Source organism: Chiroxiphia lanceolata, chromosome W (assembly GCF_009829145.1).
Source record: "Chiroxiphia lanceolata isolate bChiLan1 chromosome W, bChiLan1.pri, whole genome shotgun sequence".
Taxonomy (NCBI): domain Eukaryota; kingdom Metazoa; phylum Chordata; class Aves; order Passeriformes; family Pipridae; genus Chiroxiphia; species Chiroxiphia lanceolata.
In genome coordinates this window covers 4,726,967-4,751,317 of record NC_045670.1, presented here as the reverse complement: position 1 = coordinate 4,751,317, position 24,351 = coordinate 4,726,967, and the positions used below count along the sequence as shown (strand labels likewise).

The 24,351-nt window shown below is 45.2% G+C and overlaps 1 long non-coding RNA gene across 1 annotated transcript; it reads right to left on the bottom strand.

Moving 5' to 3' along the window:
* Positions 1-2,398: 2,398 nt before the first annotated feature.
* Positions 2,399-23,046, bottom strand: LOC116780006. Its single transcript, XR_004354279.1, has 4 exons — positions 22,969-23,046; positions 21,578-21,579; positions 6,687-6,695; positions 2,399-2,408 (listed from the first exon to the last, which is right to left on the bottom strand). It is a non-coding gene; the product is annotated as an uncharacterized LOC116780006 (long non-coding RNA).
* Positions 23,047-24,351: the final 1,305 nt, after the last annotated feature.

Genomic DNA, 24,351 nt, shown 5'->3' with positions numbered 1-24,351 from the left:
GGAACCTGCGATGAGGTTCACAAGCGTTGATGGCAGGGACAGAGAAAGCAAATTTGACCGAATCAACCGGATTTAGGAAAATGTGAAAAAAGCAGTCCTTGATATCAATAACTACCAGGGGCCATTCAACAGGGAGCATAGATGGAGATGGTATCCCCTGCTGGAGGGGTCCCCTTGGTTCCAGGACCTCGTTTACTTTTCGCAGGTCCTGGAGAAATCTCCAGGAACCTGTGGATTTTTGAATTGCAAACACTGGGGTGTTCCAGGGACTGGTGGAAGACTCCAAGTGCCCCTTTTCCAATTCCTGATCAACTAATTTATTCAAAATTTGCAGCTTTTGTTTGGGCAGGGGTCACTGATCTACCCAAACTGGCGTTTCTGTCTTCCAGTTCAGTTTGGGGAGCTGCAAATGCTCAGTGATCCCTCCTAAAAATTTTCATTTGGAGACAGGGTTCCCAAAGTGAGCTCCCACTGCTCCATTGCGTCCCTTCCCCATAGTGTGATTGGGATGTTAAGGACATACGGTTGGAGTGATGCTGGTTTGCCTTCCGGTCCGTAGACTTTTAGTACCTCTTTGCTCCTGACAGGATACTGTGATCCTCCTACCCCACTGACTCTGATGTTAGTAGTCTGGGCTGGCCAGCCATATGGCCCGTCCTTGGAGGCAAAAATAGTTATATCAGCACCAGTATCAAGTAAGCCCTCCACTTTGACCTTCTGGGGGTGCCTAGGTTGTGAAAAATAAACCAGACGTGTTAGAAGTGGGCTGGAGGTTTTCACTGAGGTCGTCCAGTGGACTTCCCTCAGTGCTTCCTCCCTCTGCTCCTCATCTGAGGATTTCACGCAGAGCAGGTCATCTGTGGAGACCATCTTTGCCACGGGGAAGCGTTCCTCTAGCTGCACGGGGGGGAGATGCACAGTTAGGCATATAGCAATGTTGGTATTTGTAAGTCCTGTCAGGAGGGTGGGTACAACAATGATTCCCTTAGCCACTGCTGAGAGATGTGATATCATTAGGTATGTTTTGTCAGGATCTACTAAGGCAGATGACCTGACTCTGGCTAATTGTTCATAGGAGCTTAGGTGTGTTGAGGGGTGAACAACAGAGAGAATGGTCCAATTAAGGGTAACACATTGATTTTGAACTGGAACAGGGTCTGTTAAATTAGGGGTCTGCTAAATTAGGGGAAACACACGGAACAGGAATAGGGTCTGTTGGATTCAGGGGAATAGGATCTGCCGGAGGCTTTGGGCTTACAGGGTAGCAGGGTGTGGTGTGGAGCATAGGATTGAGCGGAGAGCAGGGGTAATTTGTGTCATCGAGCCCCCCCGGGCACTCTAGTCCCCGTTTCCCTGATGTTCACAGGAGCAAGGGCGAAGGTCAGGCAAGGATTGAAATGTGACTTTTTTCCTTGACCCTGGGGATCTCCTGGAGGGAAGAGACTCTCCATTCAGGTTGGTTATGGACTTACAACTAGAGGACCAATGACGGCCTTTCCCACACCTCTGGCATAGGGTTTTAGGTAAATTTGGTTCGGGGTTTAATTTAGGACAGTGTTTTTTAAAATGTCCTTTTTCCCCGCACTCAAAACAATGCTGAGGCCCTGTAAAAGCGGTAGCCAATAGGCGTGCCTTATGGGAATTAGAAGCTATGTTCTTACAGGCTTCTATCATTTCTAGTAAGGAGGGATTTTTTAACATTTTTAATGCTTTCTGGCAGTCCTCATTAGCCTTTTCAATAACCAATTTATTAAGCAAAATTTCCTGACTCTCTTTTTGATGGACCTGCTGGCTGATTGCTTCTCTTAACCGGGTTATAAATGCCACAAAAGGTTCTTTTGGGCCTTTGTTAATAAGAGTGAAGGAGGGTGTCTGAACATAAGCATCAACCACTCTCTTCACAGTTTCTAATGCCAATTCTTTGATTGCTTCTAAAAATTTGGGGTCAATTCTAGCTTGATCCTTCCTACTAGAATAGTTCCCTTCCCCATAAAGCATATCTATTGCTTGCTGGATAGGAATTCCCCTCCTTTCCATCTTTTCATCAACATATACAGTAATCAGTTTTTTCCATTCAGCCTCAAATACTGAGGACTGTACTGTGGTAAACAATCCTCCTATTACTGCACGAATGTCATAAGGAATTAACTTGTAAGCGAGAAAAAAGTATTCCAGCAGCCTGATGGTAAAGGGTGCCCCCAGCCCGTACTCGATGATAGCTTTTTTGATGTCTTTGAGCATGGGGTACGATATTGGTCGCCACTCCGGGGTCTTTCCTTCTTCTACATAAATAGGTGAGGTTTTGTTTCCTCTCTTTGGGAAATGGCAGGCACTTCACTTTTGCCCTGACTCAGGGAGCGTCTGTGTGTGGAAAGGTTCCAAGTTCGCTTTGTTTTCAGCTGGGTCATCTGGTTGCTTCTGACCCCGATTTGCCTCCGTTCTCCTGCATCCTGTTCTGCCCCCAACCCAGACTTGTTCAGATTTCATTGGAGAGGCTTGACCCTTCTGTGAAGGAACCTTTGGGAGAGTCCCGGTCGGAGTCAGCCACCGACAGTGTGCATTCACGGGAAGAACCCCTTTTCCCCTTCCCCTTCTTGGTGGGGGGGAGAGATCTCCATTTTGGCTTCTCCTGCACGCTGGGGCCCCCATGTGGCGACCGCCAGAGTCCAACAGTGCCCCCTGTTGGCAAACACAGAGCATCTGCAGGCTCTGCTCCTGCAGAGATCCAACAGCACCCCCTGCTGATCATGGTTAGAATTGCGCCAAAAGGCAGAAAGTACCAAACTCTTTTCTTTTTTTGTAGGGAGCTTTGGGCGCAGGATTATTGTTTAGTTATTTTTGTGTTCTTTTTTTGTTCTGCCAATACACATATATCCTTTAATAAAGGACTGTTATTTTTTTTTCTTTCTCCATACTTCCTCAATTGGAGCCTCTTAATTTCGGATTTACAATTGCTTAGAGGGAGGAACTTGGTCTTCCTCATAACTCATCCTCCTTAGCAAAACACTTCAGTCTCATTAAACTGAGACAGAGTAAATTGAAATTCTTGACAAAGGAAAGGAACATCTGTAAATGCTATGGATCAAAGACAGAGAATTTTTAAAGATGTAAATCTCTTTTTTTTTTAAAGTTTTCTAATAATCACTGAAAAGGAAGAGAAAAGCTCTACCTTCTTCATTTATGTCTTGTTTTGGAGAGGAGGGATTTTATCTTGAATTTCAGGAGAAAGCGAGAATGGATAGAAAGGATTCTTTCTAAAGACAACACAACTCATAATGGAAAAATAGACAGGGTTAAGAAAAGACCCCAAAAATAATATTTTTTTGGTTAATGTGCTGTGTGTGTTGATTAGGTCCAAACATGCCCCTTCCAAATATCTACCTAAAAGTAATTGGCAGAAGGTCACATAAAGAGGTGTTACCTTGGAGTTTTTGATTTTTTTTTAATTTTTTTAATTTTTATAGGTTTTAGAAGTAGTTATGTAAGTTTTAGAAGTAGCTGTATTATATCCCTTACCCTTTAGCATAGTAGTTACACATATACCCAACCCTATTACCCCAATTCCATATCAATTCCCCTAAACTCCAGTAGAATATTTAGTCTTCTTTCAAGGTAGACCTTCATTCTGTTTAAGAACATTTGCACCCTGGCCTGGACAATTAGATATAACCCAGCCAAAGCAACCTTCAAAGCCCAGAATTTTGGACAGCCTCCAAGGACTTTATGTGCTGTGAAGAAGAAGAAGATGAGGAAGAGGGGGTCCCAAAATGCCCCCAGACTCAATTCCCGAGGGGTAGGGTGAGGGCAGAACAGGGCAAAGGCCGAAGGATGGACGAACAGGGATTGGATGGGTATCATTATAAAATTCTAACGCCTGGGTCAGGGGGTACACGTGTGGTTTTGTATTTCCCAGAGCCGGAGGCTACATTAAAACCTTCGCTTATATTACCTCCTATCTAAATTGCCTTGGAGTTTTTTTCTCCCTGAATCTTTCATGTAACAAGACTTTGGTAGAAACGTCTTGTTTGACCTCTGTTTTAATTAAAAAAGTAATGTTAATATCAAATGAACAGTCATAAAAAAGTATAAGCAGAGAGACAAAAAGTGTATGGGAGAAAGGGGAGGATCAAAACTGACTTCCGACCATACCAAAACAATCCTATTACAAACAAAAAAGATGTTAGGTAGAGATTATTAAAAAATAATCCATTGTTCAGTAATGGCAAACATTTCACACCGTGCAAGGCAGAAGCAATAAATCCCACTTATTCCTCTGAGACAATTCAGAATTAAATACTGATTTGAAAATAAATAAATAAAAGTATAATTCATTGTGGCAGATTACACTGCCAAATCAAAGCAATTGGAATGGCGTCTCAGTTTAAGGAGACTGAAGTGTTTTGCTAAGGATGAGGTAGACCAAACTCCTCTCTCTCAGCAATTGTAAATCCAAAATTAAGAGGTTCCAGTCAAGGAAGTATGGAAAAAAGAAAAATAACAACCCTTTATTAAAGGATATATGTATATTGGTAAAAACAGCAAAAGAACACAAAAACAACTAAACAATAATCCCATACCCAAAAGTCCCCTTCAAAAAGGAAACAGTTTGATACTTCTCTGTCCTCTAATGCGATTCTAATCACGGTTGGCAGGGGGCGCTGTTGGATCACTGGAAGAGCAGAACCTGCAGTGTTTGGTGTTGGTCAGTAGGGGGCACTGTTGGGTTCTGGTGGTCACTGCTTGCGGCCCCGGTGTGCGGGAGAAGCCAACAATGGAGATTTCCCCCACACACCCAGAAGGGGAAAGGGAAAAAGGGGAAAGGGAAAAAGGGGAAAGGAGGACGGTTTCTTTCCCACGAAACTCACCATGTCTGCGGCTGGCTGTGGTCAGGACTCCCCCCTTTCCTTGCCGAGCACAAACTCTCCGATGAAATCTGAGCAGGTCCGGCTGGCGACAGAGCAGACGGTAGGCCAGAGAACAGCCAGATGACCAGGTCAAGAGCAAAACGGTCTCAGAGCTTTTCCAGCACACGCCTTGCCCTCGTTAAGGCAAAAAGTGAAGTGCTGCTTTCTAAGGAGAGGAGGGGAGAAAAACTCCTCACATACCCTCCCCCCCAACCTTAGAGAGGGCTATCAGCCTGAAATGTAGTTCTGTCAGCCAGCTCCTTTGTGTAGGTCAATCACCCAACACAGAAAACTGTCCTCCCCATTCAACATCCTTCCCCCACATTGCAGCAGGGGAAAGAAAATTCCCGCTTGGTTTTTTAGAACAAGTAAACCCATGACAAAAGGAATTGAGAAAAAATACCAGATGCATTGCTTTGTGCTCAGAATGGCATCCGTTATTTACAACTACCAGTAATGTTCCTTATTTATTCCTTCTGCTGGTCTAATGATTATTGTCATTCAGTGTTCTTTTATTTAATCACCAACACCCAAAATAAGAAGTATCTTTTTTATTTCTTTTTTTATTTATTTATTTTGTCAGCAGCAGTAAGGGAGAATTTTTCCAAGCCCCAACAATAGCAAATTGCTCTGGAGGAATGCACCATTTTTTCATATAGGGCTGTAATGTATTTATGAACATTACCTTCAATGTATTGACCTTTTACAGATGTGCAATCCAAATGGATGCTACTTTAACTCCTGGAGTAATGAATATTTGTTTTCTTCTTGCCTATTTCATGTCTTTTCTATGGAGGATTTTCTGGATGGAAATTGACTGGTGGCCATAAGCATTAAGAGAGTTTGAAGTTCCCCAGGGAAACCCAGTGCAGTCATAAAGTTGCAGTACATGTAGTGATGCCTTAAGACCCTTTTAGTTTTTTTGACTTTGCTAATTTTTATAAGCTTTATATGTAATTATAGTAGAAATAGTTATATTGTATTCCTCACCCTTTAGCACCCTTTAGTTTTACACATTCCTCAACCCTCCTACCCCATTCCATGCTCCCTATATCAATTCTCCCCCTGAATTCAGTAGAAATGTTTAGTCTTGTCAAGGCAAGGTCTATGCTGTTTAGGGAACACTCATATCTTGACCTGAAAAACAGAACAGAGTCAAGAACTAGGTGACTATGTACCCTTTGTACTCTGAGGATGATGAGAATGACGAAGAGGTGGTCCCAAAAAGTCCCCAGACCCAATTCCCAGGGGGTGGGCCCGGGGCAGACCAGAGCAAAGGCTACGGGGTGGACACACGTGGGATTGGACAGATAGTATTATAAAATGTAACAGGGCAGAAATTGTGTGAACAATTTCTATTGCATTTCTGAGACCTTTGCCTTGGCATGGCTGGGTGGAAACAGTAAAAATACTGTGCCATTAATATGGCTGCAGGCCTTGTGCCAAGGTGAAGGAGGAGTTATTTTGGCAAGAAAACAAGTTTTATGGACACCTGCTGTTATCCAATTAGTGCTGTACACCACAGTATGTTTCCCTTATGTATCCAATGTAACCTGGGGAAGAATCACATGCCTCTGTGTCACAAGCAGCATATAAGATGCCTTTCCTCTAATAAAGTGGACATTTTTGCTAATCATATTGATTCGTGTGCAATTCTGTCCAACCCCCTCTGTCGATAGGCGCGCACCCTGTAACATCTATTGCCTTGGCACAAATTAAACCCTTTCCTTATCTCACCCTCAATTAACTGCTCCTGAGATTTTTTCTTAGCATCAGCTGAACTGGCATCAGCTGGTGGTCCATATGGGGAAACTTGGACTGGGAGTTCTACAGATTGGAAACTTTCATCGCAGGAATTCCTCAACAAGCCGGCATTTTACCTGACGCAATTCCCGTCCTGGTCTGAGAAGACCAGCTCCACAGAACCCACGGAAGCAAGCACGGAGCATAGAGGTGAGATAAGAAAAGGTAAAATAAGGGAAAAAGGTACCTTGTTTGGTTAGCAGCTGTGGAAGAGTTTTGTGTTTCCGGGAGATAGGGAACACGGGAAGACTGAAAAGGGAACTTAAGAGTTGGGCCCTGTAACAGACAGATAACATACAAATGCCAAAAATTATGTTTCCCCATTGTTTCTGTCTGTCAAAAACTTCCTACCAAAACTTCTGTGTCAGTTTTCCACCAGAAGTTCTCACCAGAGTTTTCCCACTGGAGTTTTCCTGCCAAAAGATCCTGGTATTGTTCATAGTTATCATATCTCTGCGAACATCTGAATAGGGTTACATGCCAAGAAACCACAAACAACCTCCTTTGAACACTATAAAAGATGAGGAAAAGTTTGGGAAGAGCAGGGAAAGAGGAATGGAAGAGAGAGTTAGCTATAACCGCTGACTTGCCCTCTGCCTCGCCCTCACCTTTCCTTCTACCGCCTGGAAACTGCCTGTCCGAGGTTGGACCTCTGCCATCTTGGAGTGGACCGGGACCCACCGTGCTACCCACGTGAGTTTTTCCACCCTGACCATATTTCTGAGGGTCGAGAGGTGCAGACCTAGATCTCCGCACGGCCTGGGGCCCCCCGATGTCAGCGGCGGAGTGAACTGCGGAGAGACCCACATCCTGGCTGCATTCCAGACCCCCTGCAGCTATTGAGATAACATCACATCAAAAGCGGTAGAGACCAGAGAAAAAAAAGGGGCAAAAACTGCTTATCTCTCTCTCTCCCCCCCACTCCATAGATCAGCTCGGACGAAAAGGTAGTTTGTTTGGTGGTAATCTTTTTTCTCTGCTCCTAAAAGTAATCTTAGCATTTTCTAGCCTTTTCTTATTTTTTCCTCTTTCTCTTTGCATCTCCTAACAATTAATAAAAACAGTTTTGGTGTCAACAGATAACTTGTATGAGTTTTAATTTTACTCAAGGGAATGTTCGAATGTAAAAATTCTTTCTGCAATATTTTAGCACATTGCAACAGACCCACATAGTCGCGGGAGTCACTTTCCAGTCGGCGAAAAGGCTTTTTCGCCGTAGCAGGTCAGAGAGGGTTTCAACCTAGGGCTGGGTTTTGTTGTTTTGTTTCGGACAGAAGAGGACGCCCTTCTAGTGTGCTCTGACTCTGTGAGGAACCGGATGGGGCTCTGGAGCCAGGTAGGCTTGGTAGTTAAGAGGCTACAGTAACAGCTTTGTAACCCCAAAGTAACAAGTTTGAATCCCAGGGTGTGGTTTGTTCATGTTTTGCAATCATGGGTTGTGTGGATTCAAAGTTTAAGATTCCTAAAGGATGCCCCCTGAGTTTGGTTTTGAAACACTGGAAGACTTTAACTGGTCCTGAGACAACTTTAAAAAAGGAAGAACTTTGTAGGCTGTCTGTAGATGCTTGGCCCTTGTTTGGACAAATGAGTGGGGTGACTTGGTCGGAATTGGGTCCATTTGAACTAGACACACTGTTTCGATTAATCTCACTTCTTCATGTAGAACAGAGATGGCAGGAAATTCGGTATGCAGAGTTGGTTTTGTTTTTATTAAATGCCCTGGATTGGGAGGGGGAGATAAGAAAAACAAAGGCTCAGAAAGGGCGGAAAAATCAGAAATGGATTTAGAAAAAGGGAAGAACAAAGATCGAGTTAAGGCTGCTCCTATCCCACAAATTTTATTTAAAAACACTGGAGATGATGATTTAGACATGTTGATATCGCCTGATAGGAGAGAGAATAGCCCGGGAGCTCCACATATAGGACTCCCTGCTGCGGCGGCAGCGGGGGGGGGGCCTGGAACTGCAGCGGTGGTGGTCCCTGGACCAGCTCCTGCTGCACAGGCGGGGGTTGGGCAGGCAGGGGCTGGTGGGAGGCTCCCTGGTGCGGGTGCGGTTGCACAAGGGGGAATCGGACAAATTGGGGCCTCTGGAGGAGTTGACTCAGGGACAGGCGGGAGCTGCTCTGGGCAGGGTTAGTACAGGATCTGCTGCCATGGTAACGAGTACAGGAGCAGGCACTGCGGAAGTAACAGGGCTGGGGCCAACCCCGGTTGCGGGGGGGAGGGGCCCCAGGAGCGATAGCAGGAGCAACCCTAGGAATTCCAGGAGGGGCAGGGACGGCGCTGACAGGCGGGGCCTCTGTCCTGACTGAACCGGGGGGTGGGGCTGAAGCCGCCCCCTTTCCCACGCCTCCCCCTGCCGATGGGGACCAGTCCACCTTTACGGGAGGGGGAAGGAAAGAGGAACCGAAAGAGTTTCCAATCTCTGCCTCTCATGAAGAGGGAACAGAGATGCAAAGACAGGGCAAACTGGTTTCAGCTGCTGAGAGAAGGCAGAAGTGAGGTTTACCACTGTTTGATAAGGACAGAAGCAGAGGGTGAATCAAGTGATAGCTCGAGGGAAGGAGAAGTAGACCCACCTATAGTAAAACCAAAAACAAAGGGGAAGAGGACCCGTGAAGTGTTAGCAGCCCCCGACCCGATAGCTAGTAGGACAAGAACAAAACCACCGTTAGAAGCCCCCTTAATACAAGCTGTAGCCAATCACGGCACAGTATTAATAAAAGTTCTTTTCTCACTGGTTTAATTACAGCAATGGAAGAATTCTGTAGGAGCATATAGAGATAACCCAGACAAAGTGGCAAACTATGTCCAGAGAGCAATTAGAACTCAGAACCCTGACTGGTATGATCTGGAAGTTATGATGGATACTTTATTAGATCAAACAGAGAAGGAGATGGTAAAAAGAGCTGCTCGAACTGCAATTGAGATGCTAAAAACCTCTGGGCAGTTTCCAGGTGAAGATATTAAAGATATCTTCCCCCCTGAGGATCCCAAATGGGACTCTAACGTACCAGCAAATCTGGAAGCATTGAAATGTTATCAGGACTGGGTAATTTATGGATTCCGGCATGGGGTTCCGAAGGCGATAAACTGGTCTAAAATGTATGAGGTTAGACAAGATAGGCGGCTCCGCGGGGGTCGGGCACCCCCCCCCCCCGGAAGCCCGCGCGGCTCCGCGGGGATTGGGTACCCCCCCCGGAAGCCCGCGCGGCCCGGGGTCACCCCTGGACCCGCGGGGGGCCACCCTGCCCCCAGACCCCTCACCCCCAGCGGGGAATGGGGAGAGGGAGCTTCGCCGGCGTGGCTTTGTGCCCTCGTGAGAAAGGAGAGAGAGAGGAGAGTGGAAGCCTCGGAGCACACAGAGGTTTGCCGGTCTGGTTTGGGGGGTGGGGGTGGGGACGGGGGAGGGAAACGGTACCGGGCGGACTGTGGGTGTCCTCGGACTGGAGGCTGGGCAGGTAAGCGGTGCGTGGGAAGAAATGTGGTAACACGGTGGGGGGAGGATAAGGTCAGGGTGGATAATGGTTTCCTCTGGGGTTGAGGATCTCAACCGGGCTCGGACCTGGAGAGGTACTCGAGTCCTAGGTGGGTACGATGGCCAGAACAGTTTTGTTCATTTGTTTGTTTTTGGCTCACCTGCGGCTACTGCCCAGGTTCGGTATGTTCTGGATATATTTGTTACATCCTGAAAGGGTGGTCAGGACAAAGGGTGTTTCCCTGGGTGTTTCCCTGGGATTGAATATAGACAGGTGGCAGAAAAGTAGGAAGTGTAAGACTTACCCTAATCTTTTTAATAATAGGAGTGTAACCTGTGTACCCCTATGTGGTTGTGAGCTATGCTGGCGATGGTACATGCCTTCGGTAGGGTCACCCATGCCAGACAGGTCAAAACCGTAGGGCCAGCTACAATACATCCTTGGGCAGGATGAGCTCATTAGCCTTCTGGCAATCATCCTAGGAGAAGGTCAACTCTAATCCCAAATCCAGGTAGATGGAGCTCGCTTAGCCCTGTAAGGCCATCCATCTAAGAGAAGGTCACTCTAATTAAACCTACGTCCTGAGGACCTCACTGCCACCGTCCAAACTCGCTCGGCCCTGGCAGATGAACCTTAGGATTAAAGGGTGGGTTCAGTTCCGCGCATACTGCATCTCACCTAAAAAATCCATTGCGCAGGCTTGAAGGCTTTACCCACATGCAAAAAGCCCTGTAGCGACGGGCAGGTCAAAGGTGCACTGGGAGCCGCAGACCCAACCCTGCATGCAGGCAGTTCAGGATACTGGTCATTTGAGACTGACCAGAGATGACAGTCTCTTGGGGCATCACCCTGAACGACCAAGCAGCCTTTTCAAGGACAACACTACTTGCTCCACTCGGAGAGGGACCTAGAAAAGGTGGTCTAAACAAAGCTCATCTCCACTTTCACCCGGTTGGTTAACCGCAGGCCAACGGGCACCTTCTGCCAATACGGTCGCACAAAGATCAAAAGACAAAGGCATGCACCTGCCTCCAAAGGTGTACCTAAATTAACTCTAGCATGTTGGAACATCAGAACCATGCTCGATTCTGCGGATAGCGGACGTCCTGAGCATCGTTCTGCCCTAATCGCCCATGAACTGACTTGCTTCTGTATTGGGACGAAATTGGGATGATATTTTTGGTCTGTGTTTGGCCTTAACCACCTGCAGAAGTTTATAGTTCTCCCTGTCAAGTTCACTGATAAAACAGTGAATTTGGCCTTGGAGGGAGAACTTCTGTGTAAACTGTTTTAATTGGTCTTTTGTGATTGGTCAATGGCTCGTCAAGGGCATTTGGAGGAGAAAGTGACGATGACATGAGGAAGGCTCTCCCCCAGACTCAATTGGGAAAGACCCCCAGGACTCACTGCGCCTGCGTGAGGGGATTTCCAAAGTACTCATGCATGCGCAGAAGGGGTGCACTTACATAACCAAGGGGGTGGGATTAAGAACCCCTGACGGGGCGGTACTGGCCACACCTCCCCGGGGCAGGTGTTCTCAATGAACTGTATAAAAGCAGACATGTTTTCTGTGTTGGGGGGCCGGCTCCTCACGAAGAACCAAGTTGCTTTTAGCGGGGACGCCTGCTGAAGTGGGAACCTGCCAGCCCTTCGGAACACGCAGCTGCTGCAAAGAGGCTTTATTACTGGTTAGAGTGGGTAAGACTCTCTTATAGGTGACACCTGGGTGAGTAGGGTGTCGAGCCTTCTTTCTAGGGTTTCTTTGTTCACTTTTCTCCTTCCTAATCCCTTTTCCCCAGGCACCTGTTTTTACTGTTAGCCACCTTTCATAATAAATAGTTGTTTTGTTAACTAGCAACGGTGTCTAGTTTTCCACGTTCCAGAATCTCTCGAACCTTTTTCCCTGATACAGTAACTCCTCCCTGATACAGCTTCTAACAGATAAAACCTCCATTCTGAATCGATGGTCTGAACACTTTCAGACTCTTTTCAGTACCAACCGTGTAGTCCAAGACTCAGCAATTCAGTCCATCACACAACAACCAGTAAAGTATGAATTGGATACTGCCCCCACTTTAGGAGAAACCCTCAAGACCATACAGCAGGTAAAAATCGGCAAGGCAGCTGGGGTTGATGGAATTCCACCCGAAGTCTGGAAACATGGGGGCCTTGCACTCCATACCAAATTTCATGAGTTTGTGGTGCGCTGTTGGGAGCTCAGCGAACTCCCATCAGACCTTCATGATGCAGTCATCATCACTTTGTATAAGAAGAAAGGAATTAAATCAGATTGCTCAAACTACTGTGGTATTACTCTGCTCTCCATTGCTGGTAAAATCCTGGCAAGAATACTCTTGAACAGACTAATACCCACTATAGCAGAAGGAATCCTACCTGAAAGTCAGTGCGGTTTCAGAGCCAACAGGAGTCCCACAGACATGGTATTTGTTCTCAGACAACTGCAAGAGAAGTGTAGGGAACAGAACAAAGGTCTCTATATAACCTTTGTTGACCTCACCAAGGCTTTCGATACTGTGAGCAGAAAAGGTCTATGGCAGATTTTGGAAGGTTTAGGTTGTCCCCCCAAGTTCCTTAAAATGATCATCTCACTCCATGAGGATCAGCACGGCCAAGTCAGATATGGCAACACACTTTCTGAGCCCTTTTTAATTAAGAATGGTGTGAAACAAGGCTGTGTTCTTGCTCCAACCCTATTTACAGTCTTTTTCAGCATGATGCTCCAAAGGACCACAGCAGACCTCGATGATCAGGACGGTATCTACATTCAGTACTGTACTGATGGAAGTCTATTCAATCTAAGGCGACTGAAGGCCCGCCGCCCTTATTGCACACACAGAAGCAGCTCTGCAGCGTTTAACATCCTGCTTTGCAGACACTGCTGAGCTCTTTGGACTGGAAGTCAGCTTAAAGAAGACAGAGGTCCTCCATCAACCTGCACCTCAGGAAGTCCCCCATCATCCCCACATCACCATTGACCAATCAGAGCTCAAATCAGTCCAGCAGTTTAATTACCTTGGTAGCCTCATCTCCTCGGATGGTAAGATTGACAGAGAGATAGACAACAGGTTAGCAAAGGCATATAGTGCTTTTGGAAAACTCCACAGAAGAGTATGGTGTAATAAACACTTGAAGAAAAGTACCAAGATCAGCGTTTACAGAGCCATAGTGCTGTCTACTCTCTTGTATGGTTCCGAATCATGGGTCATCTACCGCCACCACCTGCTTCCATCAGCGCTGTCTCCGCACAATCCTAAACATCCACTGGTCAGATTTTGTGACCAATACATCTGTTCTAGAACAAGCAGCAGTCACAAGTATTGAGGCCATGTTGATGAGAACACAGCTGCGATGGGCAGGGCACGTCTCCAGGATGAAGGACCACCGCCTCCCTAAGATCCTGCTTTATGGTGAACTCGCCACTGGCTGTCGCATGAGAGGAGCCCCGAAGAGAAGATTCAAGGACTCCCTGAAATAACATCTCAACCTTGGCCATATTGATCACCATAACTGGTCTACTCTGGCCTCCAATCGGGAGACCTGAAGACACGCCATCTATAACGCAGTTGTCTCCTTTGAGAACACGCAGGATCACTCTCGAGGAGAAAAGGCAATGCAGAAAGAACCGTGTCTCGCAGAATACACCACCTAAGGAGTCTTTCTGTTGTGCCTTTTGCAATCGGATATGTCTGTCACGTATTGGCCTCATAAACCACCAGCGTGCCTGTAATAAATGTGGATAGAGCCTTCCCAAGTCTTTGTTCGCGAAGCCTAGCCATGAGACAAGATACAAATGAATCGCCCACAGATTTTCTGAACAGGTTAAAGAATGTCATCAGGAAATATACTGACAGTGACATAGAGTCAGATCTGGGAAAGAAACACCTGGTGTGTTTATTTGTAGGACAGTCTACAGATGACATAAGGAAAAAACTGCAAAAGGCAGGTAGTGATAAGAAGGATATTGGTGAGCTATTAGATATAGTCTGGACGGTATATCAAAATAGAGAACAGAAATAGAGAACAAGGGTGATGGAGATAGAAAGTGGCTATCGAGAACATCGTAGACGTAACCGTGGTTATTACAGGTCTAACTGTCAACAGGACAGAACAGATGGCAGATGTTCTTATTGTAAAAAGAAGAGACATTGGAGAAAAGACTGCCCGGAGCTGAGGAAAACTGGAAACCCTCTTCCCTCCCCACCACCAGCCCCCCAGCTGACTGTGAGTCAGAATGCATGAAGGGAACCGGAGGTTTCTTCCCCAGCAGAGTCTCTGGTTACAACTAAGTTGCGGGGGGAGGATGTTGAGTTCTTGGTTGATACAGGTGTGGCATATTCTGTATTAAATACTTTGGAAGGGAAAATGAGTCATGAAACTATAACTGTGGTAGGTGCTACAGGGGTAAGTGAAACGAGACCATTTTTTAAACCTTTAAGATTCAAATTGGGCAAGCTCTGGGTAACTCATCAATTTCTTTACATGCCATATTCTCCTAGACCTTTACTGGGTAGAGACTTATTGGAAAAATTAGAAGTTGAAATTAAATTCTGCAAGGGGGGAGACATAAAAGTTATAATTCCAGATACTAAATATATCGAGGCAACTGCTTTCTTTACACAGGAAAATCGTGGAGAGATCCCTGCAGAAGTTGAAAATGCTGTCATACCTTTAGTCTGAGCCAGCGAGTACCCTGGGAAGTCAAAGCAAGCTGAACCAGTAAGCATCACACTCAGGCCAGCAGCAGTCCCGGTAAGGCAAAACCAATATCCTTTGAAACTAGAAAACCAAAAAGGCTTAGCACCTATAATTGAAATGTTTCTTAAATTTGGTTTACTGGTAGAATGTGAATCCAGTTTTAATACCCCCATCCTACCGGTGAAAAAGGCTGATGGCAAAAGCTATCGGCTAGTCCAAGATCTTAGGGCCATCAATAAAATAACTGAGGACATCTACCCGGTGGTAGCCAACCCCTATACACTGTTAACCACATTGACAGAAGATTTAGGATGATTCACTGTACTCGATCTTAAAGATGCCTTTTTCTGCATTCCTGTACATAAAGACAACCAAGAGCTTTTTGCCTTTGAGTGGGAAAATCCTGAGACAGGGAGGAAAATGCAACTAACCTGGAGAGTTCTTCCACAAGGCTTTAAGAACAGCCTGACGTTATTTGGGAACCAGCTGGCAAAAGAACTGGAGGACTGGAGAAGACAGCAACAAGAAGGAGTTGTCCTGCAGTATGCAGACAACACCTTAGTTGCAGCCAAAAGCCGAGACCAATGCATCGAGCTCACTGTAAGTCTCTTGAACTTTTTGGGGCTAAGTGGGTATCGGGTCTCAAGAGAGAAGGTACAGATAGCCAAAGAGATAGTCATCTACCTGGGGCTTGAAATCTATCGTGGACATCGACAACTCAGTACAGACCGGAAAGAGACCATTTGCCATCTCCCAGAACCCCACACTGTACGAGAGATGCAGACCTTCCTGGGAATGGTAGGATAGTGTCGTCTGTGGATAGCTAACTATGGGTTGCTAGTCAAACCTGTGTATGAAGCCCTGAAAATAGCCAAAGAGGGAGTTGTAACATGGACAGATGAGACCAGAGATGTATTTAAACAGCTGAAACAATCCTTGATGTCAGCTCCAGCACTAGGATTACCGGATTTAACTAAACCTTTTGAACTGTTCACACATGAGCAGTTGAATGTTGCTCTGGGGTATTATCGCAAACTCTGGGAAGCCAACGAAGAGCTGTGGCTTATTTCTCTAAACAGCTGGACAGTGTTAGCCAAGGGTGGCCGGGGTGCCTGTGAGCTGTTGCAGCGACTGTTATCCTGATTGAAGAGACCCAGAAGCTCACCCTTGGGCAGCACATCACCGTGTATGTACCCCATGCAGTTCAAACCATGCTTGAACAGAAGGGAGGCCACTGGCTGTCCCCCAGCAGAATGCTTAAGTACCAGGTTGTGTTGCTGGAACAGGATGATGTTACTTTGAAAACAATATCTATTGTAAACCCAACTATGTTTCTGTCCTCAACACTAACCGACAGTGTCCTCGAGCATGACTGTTTACAGACTATAGAGGAAACTTATTCCAGCAGACCAGACCTGAGAAATGTGCCCCTGGAAAATGCAGACTGGGAACTGTATACAGACGGAAGCAGCTTTATGCGAGACAGTAAACGCTTCACAGGGTATGCAGTGACGACCAGAGATGAAGTGATTGAGGCAAAGGCCTTGCCAGCGGATGTGTCATCCCAAAAGGCAGAACTAATCACACTGACGAGCTTTGGAACTGAGCGAAGGAAAGAAGGTAAATATCTGGACTGACTCAAAATATGCATTTAGTGTTGTACATGCCCATGGAGCCATCTGGAAAGAGAGAGGACTATTAACTGCCCAAGACAGTGGAGTCAAGCATGCAGACCAAATCCATGCACTCCCTGGAAATTGGGAGAGGTAGCTATTATGCATTGTTGAGTCCACCAAAAGGGGAAAACAACTCCCAAGTTGGGAAATCATTTTGCTGATCAAGCAGCAAAAGGGGCTGCAGAAAAAGGCATCCTGGCAATAGTACCACAAAAAGAAATTGATTTAACAAAATACACCCCTAAATATGATGAGAAAGACAATCAGTTAATTAAATCACTGAAAGCTGAGATCAAGGAAGGTAGGTGAGCTGTTACCCCTACCAGACAGGTTATAGTTCCACCACCGCTCCTTAGAGAAATAGCTCAACAGGAACATGAGGCTACCCACTGGGGAACAGAAAACCTTCTAAAACATCTAAAGAAAACAGTAATAGGGACAGGTATGACTGAAGCTGTGCAGTCCATAGTAGGTAAGTGTGAATTCTGTAAGCGAAACAACCCAGATACAACAAAGAGACTGGTACTAGGGGTAACAAAGGCTGGAGACCAACCCGGAGATTACTGGCAAATAAATTTTGTTGAGTTACCACCATGGGGGGGGTGTATAAATACATACTTGTGTTTGTTGACACTTTCAGTGGATGGCCTGAAGCATACCCCTGTCGTACTAACACAGCGAGGGAAACGGTAAAAGCTTTGCTTAACCACATAATTCCAAGATTTGGGGTTCCCCTAGGAATGTCATCAGATAGAGGAACACATTTTATTGCAACAATAGTGAAAGAAGTATGCTGCATCCTGGGAATTGTCTGGGACCTACATACCCCCTATAGACCTCAAGCTAGTGGCAAAGTTGAGCGAATGAATGGTACTCTGAAAATACAAATTGGCAAAATTTGTCAAGAAACATCTATGTCGTGGGTTCAGGCTTTGCCACTAGCTCTGCTAAGGATTCGTATCCAACCAAGGCAGAGGGATAATATAAGTCCATATGAAATACTGTATGGAAGACCATATCAGGCACCACACATACCAGGAGACGTACACATAAGAGGGAGAAGCTGATTTACAAAAATATTTGATTGCTTTAGGCTTTACTTTACTGAAGCTCCAGAAGGTCATCAAGTTATCCAGACCCATAGGACTGGACACCCCTGTTCATCCATTCCAACCAGGAGACTGGGGCTACGTCAAGTGGTGGAACAGTGACCCCTTGCGAGCCAAGTGGAGAGGACCATACCAAATCCTGCTGACTTCCCTCACCGCCATCAAAGTTGCTGGCAAAGAAACCTGGTTTCACTATTCCAGAGTCAAAAGAGCACCAGCTCCCGGAACAACCAGCCAATCAGAACCGGACACTGACGAAGAACATATGGCATAGACTGTTTTTACTGTGTATTCTGTTCATGCAACTGGTAACTATGAACCGAGTTTGGGATCAAAAATTGCATGTGGCCCTAGTCCAAAATGTGTCTAAAATTCTTCGGAAAACTGAATACTGGATTTGTATGCAAGTACCAACAATTGATGATGAGGATAGTGACTGGCCCCTAATTGGCATTTTACTAAATGGGACAAACTTTGGTAAGTCTATGATAAATTTCCCAGGAACCTGGAAGCCAGTTACAGAGGCTTATTATCCGGTGACCCTAAGTAATGTGATTTCTAATCAGAATGTTGTTCCCTGCATGATTGTAAATGCTACAGGAAAAATCATTCTTCCCCCCTACTGTGATAAAAACAATTCAAAAGAAGGGGTAAACCCAGAAATTGTTGCACGGATGGCACAGTTCCCTTTGAGACTAATTCCTCCCCAGGGTTCAGGATGGTACTGGATCTGTGAAAAGGAGACCTGGAAAGTTTTGCCCCTTGATAAAGATCAGACCTGTGCCCTAGGGGCAGTAATCCCAAATATAATGATTCTTGACCCAACTGACGAACAAGAATGGGATAAAACCTATCCAAAAAGAGTGAAAAGAACTAACAATCCCCTTATTGAGCGCCCTACAATTTTCCACAACATAGTCAGAACCTTGGTCCCATCTCTAGGAGTAAGTGAATTGGAAAAAGCAATTGTAAACATTCCGACTGTCATGGAAAACATTCAAGATCACACTTCAGATGCAATTGAAACCCTAAAAGAACAATGCCAGAGCTTGTCTCATGTAGCAATACAAAATAGAATGGCCCTCAATTTCTTGCTAGCCTCACAGGGAGACGTGTGTAAAGTTATCAACACCAGTTGCTGCTCTTACATAGACCAGACTGGTAGAATTAATAATGATTTGGCCGCAATTCGAAACGAAACCAAAATCTTGCACCAAATATCTCTGGATGATGTCTCCCTGGGCTTAGGAGATGTCCTCCAGAAACTCACTTCATAGTTACTGAATTGGACTTGGATGAGACAACTGTTTATTTTAGTGATGTACATACTTAGCGTTAGTATAATAACTCACTGCATGCACTGATGTTATAGTTGTTGTAGGTGTAAGTAGAGATTGGAAAAGACCTTTGGGTTTTGTCCAGCCTCTAAGGGGGGAATCTGATGCCTTAAGACCCTTTTAGTTTTTTGATTTTACTAATTTTTATAAGCTTTATATGTAATTATAGTAGAAGTAGATTTTAGAAGTAGCTATATTGTATTCCTCACCCTTTAGCATCCTTTAGTTTACACATTCCTCAACCCTCCTACCCCATTCCATGCTCCCTTTATCAATTCTACCCCTGAATTCAGTAGAAATGTTTAGTCTCTTGTCAAGGCAAGACCTATGCTGTTTAGAGAACACTCATATCTTGGCCTGAACAACAGAACAGAGTCAAGAACTGGGTGATCATGTACCCTTTGTGCTCTGAAGATGGTGATGGTGATGAAGAGGTGGTCCCAAAAGCCCACAGACCCAATTCCCAGAGGGTGGGAAAGGGGGCGGACCAGAGTAAAGGACAAAACTTGGATTGGTCAAGCAGTATTTTAAAATGTAACAGGCACAGCCGGCGCGCGCATCTTGTAACATCTATGCCTTGGCACAAATTAAACCCTTTCCTTATCTCACCCTCAATTAACTGCTCCTGAGTTTTTTTTCTTAGCATCAACTGAGCTGGCATCAGTAGCCATGTACACACACAAAGAAAGTGTTTGCAGGTGAAGATACTCTGTGGACAAGAATATTTGTTTTTCTTTATTCTTCTGTTTGTTTCAATCCCATTTGCAGGCAGAGTGCTCTCCAAACTCATTCTAGGTAAGGACAAAGGGAAAATATCCCTGAGGAATGAAGAATTTATAGGTAGATATTAGTAGACAATTATATAATCTGACTCTTCATATACTATGTCCTGAATGGGCCATTTCATGAGTGTCCTCACACTTTTTCCTAGGATGTATTTATGTGGACCTCTCAATTGATGTAGAGAAGTTCTGAAGGAATAGATGAAACTGTGCCGAATTCTCTCAGCTGCAGGCTGTGCTATAAAATGTCCCTCTTCTATTATCATCTCATCATTTCCAGAGGTAAAACTTTTGGGACACCCTTTTCCCCCCACAGTTTACTGACTGAACATTATTTCTTCTTATTTTTCTCTCTCTTTTTGGATATTCAGAGTGGATTCTAGTGATTATATAGGGGTTGGCATACTTGCTGGCCCTTATACACATTTAGATCAAATTATATCTTAAATTATGATGACCTTTTATCATTGTTAGTTGTCTCCAGGGAGTTCCCCTGGAGAAGTAAGTCCAGGCATGTCTGACTTGACAGGGAGAGTGAATGAATAAGTGGCACAAGGGTACACAAGGTAAACCTTTTGCCCTTAATTTCACTTGGGGTCTCGTAAGTTCTTCCTTCTCCATCCACCCCTGGGGTCAGTCACTGCACTTCCACTGTAATGTGAGTATTACTGCAATACACCTGCAAAAGCTTTCACCCAGTAAAGCAGTAAAAGGGTTAACCTTGTACAGGGTAAACTGGAAACCAGACAATACTGGGGAAAGACCAGGTTGTAGAGACTAATGGTACTTCTGCCACTTCCAGTTTTCTGCCAGGAACACTGGTAGTGGAAAGAGTATGAAAGGCATTTTGTAGGTACTAGGGATTACAAGGCATCACATAAGGACCTCAGAAAAGCACACACTTGAGCAGCACTGATACATCCCCATTAGTGTTCAAATTCTGCATGACAGAGCTAAGGGTTATGGTGGTTTGGAAAAAAAATTTCAAAAATCTAATTTCAAAAGTTTTTCTACAATTTGTTCTAATGTGTGTAGAGAAGTTTTCAGACAGGCACAACTCAGTATGGGGGAAGGGAATTATATTACAATTTATTACTTACACAATAAATACTATAATACATATATATAACAATTTTAACTATCTCTTCTATGGTGAAACAATATATATACATAGACCATCTCTCCTTTCCTTCAAAAAAAGTCCAGAAAGAAAGAAGAAGAAGTCTTCTTTTCACTTTCAGGCCACAGCTCTTCCAAATTAATTTCTGCAGCACTTGGAAGTGTCTCTTATCTTTAAGGCAGCAGTTTTGATTTGTCGTAGCTAGAATTCTTCTTTCTTCTAAGGGGTGTGGGGGGTCTGCCCCCACTTCTCACTCCTCGGCCACCTTGTCTGAGGGTATTACCGTGGGTTTCGGGGGAACACCCATGTCGCCATGTCTGCAGAATGAAGTGCAAGGGGTTAAAGTTTAAAGTCTTTATCCCCTGCTCTTGCTCTGTGAAGGTTCCAACCCCCAGGGACGAGCTCTTGGGAGACTTCTTTGGGGATTTCTACCCCTCCTCCCTGGGGTCAAAGAGTTCAAAGGGCTTTTAGTTTAGTCCTTACCCTAGAACTGATTCCAACCGACTCTCTCTCTCTTTCTTTCTGTTGGATGTCCCTGCGTCTCTCAGTCTGGTCCATGCCATATTTGCTGCTCGTCTGCTATTTTCTCTTGCTCCTGGAATTCCTTTGCACAGTCTTTTGACCAGGAGTCCATCTTGACTCACGGCCACAGCTCTCTGCTGTGCTGCTTTTACCACTGCTTTTCTCTCCCCCCCACTGCGAGGGGGGCAAGAAGATGCAACCCAGGGGGTCTTCCCGATCTTTCAGGGTCCCCCTTGGTCATCAGCTTCGGGGGCGGCTTCACTCAGTGACTGGCCCCCCCCAGCCAGGAGCCGGGGGCAAAGGTCCCCCGGCCCCCCTCTAACACATGACGTTTCAAGGCATGACTGCTTCTGCTTCTAGCTACGCAATTAAGAGTATGTAATTTCCGCAGGGAACACTAAGTTTTTAATTGGTCCAGTATCAAAAACACCACCTCTGGGGCAGACTATCACCAGCCCCAGGGGGAAAGTTTTTTTCCAAACCACCACAGGGTGCAGATCATAAGATCTGTGCCATTTGATGGTTGGTTACACCTGTAAAAGGTTATGGAAGCAAGGCAGTCACTGTCTAAGAAATGTACAGCAAGTTTCAGCATACACACACACACACACACAAATTCCTGAATGGTTCAAAAATTCCTGTCACTTGGGCACTCTCAGTGAAAAGACATCATTGTTCCTTGTTCTGTGTCTTTAATCTTTCATTTTGCTCCTTCTGCTCTTTAATCATCAGACGACTCCTGACAGTAATTGTGCATGCCCCTGGATAGCTTACTAATGAATGTATCCTGAACAAATATGCCTGTCAGACTCTATTTAACCTAGAGCATCATGTTCATGACCTTATGAAAGTATTTTTTAAGTTCTCTAAATAACTCTCAAAGTTAATCTCTACTTGTTAGAAACATTAATTATTTTTTGCTATTTTCTTCGAGAATTCATGATAGTACCCTGAAAATTACTTTGGCACCAAAATCTCTAGGACTTTGAACCACAGACAACAACTGCATTCTGCCCCTTCAAATCTGCCTTTTGGGAAGAGCAATAGCAGAACAATATTGTAGGATATTATTAATAACACTAAAGATTGCTGCAGTGGCATGGAGGACAAGCTCTATTTCTTTATTTAGCTTTGAGCATAGTACATTTGCTGTGAGAGTTTCCCAGAGTAAAGAAGTGGAGTGGGAGAGGGGTTTCTTTCATTGTTGATTATTTGTGCACCTGGTCTAGTGACCCAAACTATATAACAGAATCAGAGAATATGCCGAGTTGGAAGGGACACACAAGGATCATTGAGTCCAACCCTTAGCCCTGCACAGGACCATCCCCAAGAGTCACACCATGTGCCTGAGAGTATCATCCAAATGCTTCTTGAACTCTGTCAGACTTGGTGCTGTGATCACTTCCCCAGGGAGCCTGTTCCAATGCCCAACCACCCTCTGGGTAAAGAACCTTTTCCTAATATTGAAACAAGGCAAGGCCTAGAGAGCAAATGTCATATGGCAATACGCAAATTAGACAGTTAATTTAGAAAGCAAGCCCTAAGCAAAAGCACAGAGAACTTGGTCTTAGAAACAACAGAGGCAATAATTCATTAAGGTATGCAGAACACACTGACAGGAAAGAACAGAAGCATAAGTACACAGGAAAACAGAGAGAACTAAAAATGCAAACACATAATATTAGACATATGGAGGAAAAACAAAAGGAGATAAGGGAAAGAGGATGAACCGAGGCCCAGGTACCCTTGCCAGATATCAGGAACCTCTGCCAGATGCACTAGGAAATCAGCCAGATTAGAGAAGTTCACAAAGTTTATGATAATGATGGAAGAAAGGACAAGAGTTCATGAGGCCAAAGAACAGGAACAACCCCTCAAATTCTCCCCAAATTGAAGACCACGCCCTTAATTCCGCCTAAACTCCACCTGTTATGAATATTAAAAATGTATGTTGCAATATTATGAATATTCATATTGTATGATGGAATTGCTTGGCAAAAATTGTATAAAAGTTCAGCTGTGAGTTGCTAGGATGAAGCAGTTTGTCCAGAGAGATCTGGCTGCTTCCCGGCGCCAAAAATAAATACCTCCTGCTTAAAGGCTAAAAACTTTGTCTCTGAGCAGTTTCTCCATCCGTGCCTTTTGGGGCATAAAAATTGGCATCAATATCCAACCTAAACCTCCCCGGCACAACTTCAGGTCATTCCCTTGGGAATGTTCACCACAGTGTCTGCCCCTCCTCTTCCCCTCATGGGGAAGTTGTAACTGCAGTGAGGTCTCCTCTCAGTCTCCTCCAGGCTGAACAGATCAAGTGACCTCAGTCAATCCTCACATGGTGTCATAGTTTGAAATTGGCCCCCCCTGAGAGTTTGGGGGCTCAGAGGTGATTGGGTGCCAGGGCAGTGTTCCCTGGAGAGCCAATCACCACTCATGTTGTTCGCTTCTGCTGAAAAATCATATATACACAGCCACCGGAAGCTGCTGGCAGTGTTTTTGTTGGTGGTGCCTGCTGTGTGTAGGTGGAGAAGGTCAGGGGTTGGCTGGGCTCCTTCTTTCCCCCTCCAGGGGGGAAGGGGAGCCCTGCGGCCCCCAACTCTGCCTAGGCCAGAGTTAGAGGCAGCATTTAGAGTGAGTGTTTGTGAGGGACGCGACTCACAGCACCTGAGGTAAGAGGCAGGCTTTGCAGCCAAACCCTCTCCCCCCTCCTTTCTGCAGTTAAACTGTGGAGGGGGGATTTTTCTTTCCCTCCGCTGTAAAGTGGAGGAGAGGCTCAACATTTGAAGTAGAGCCAAGTGGATGGGCTGATAATAAACAGCTCGGTGCTCGGGAGAAGAATCCCAGGCGAAATTGGAGACAGACTGAAGAGAGAGGCCCGGAGGATGTCTCTGCCGTGATTTAAACG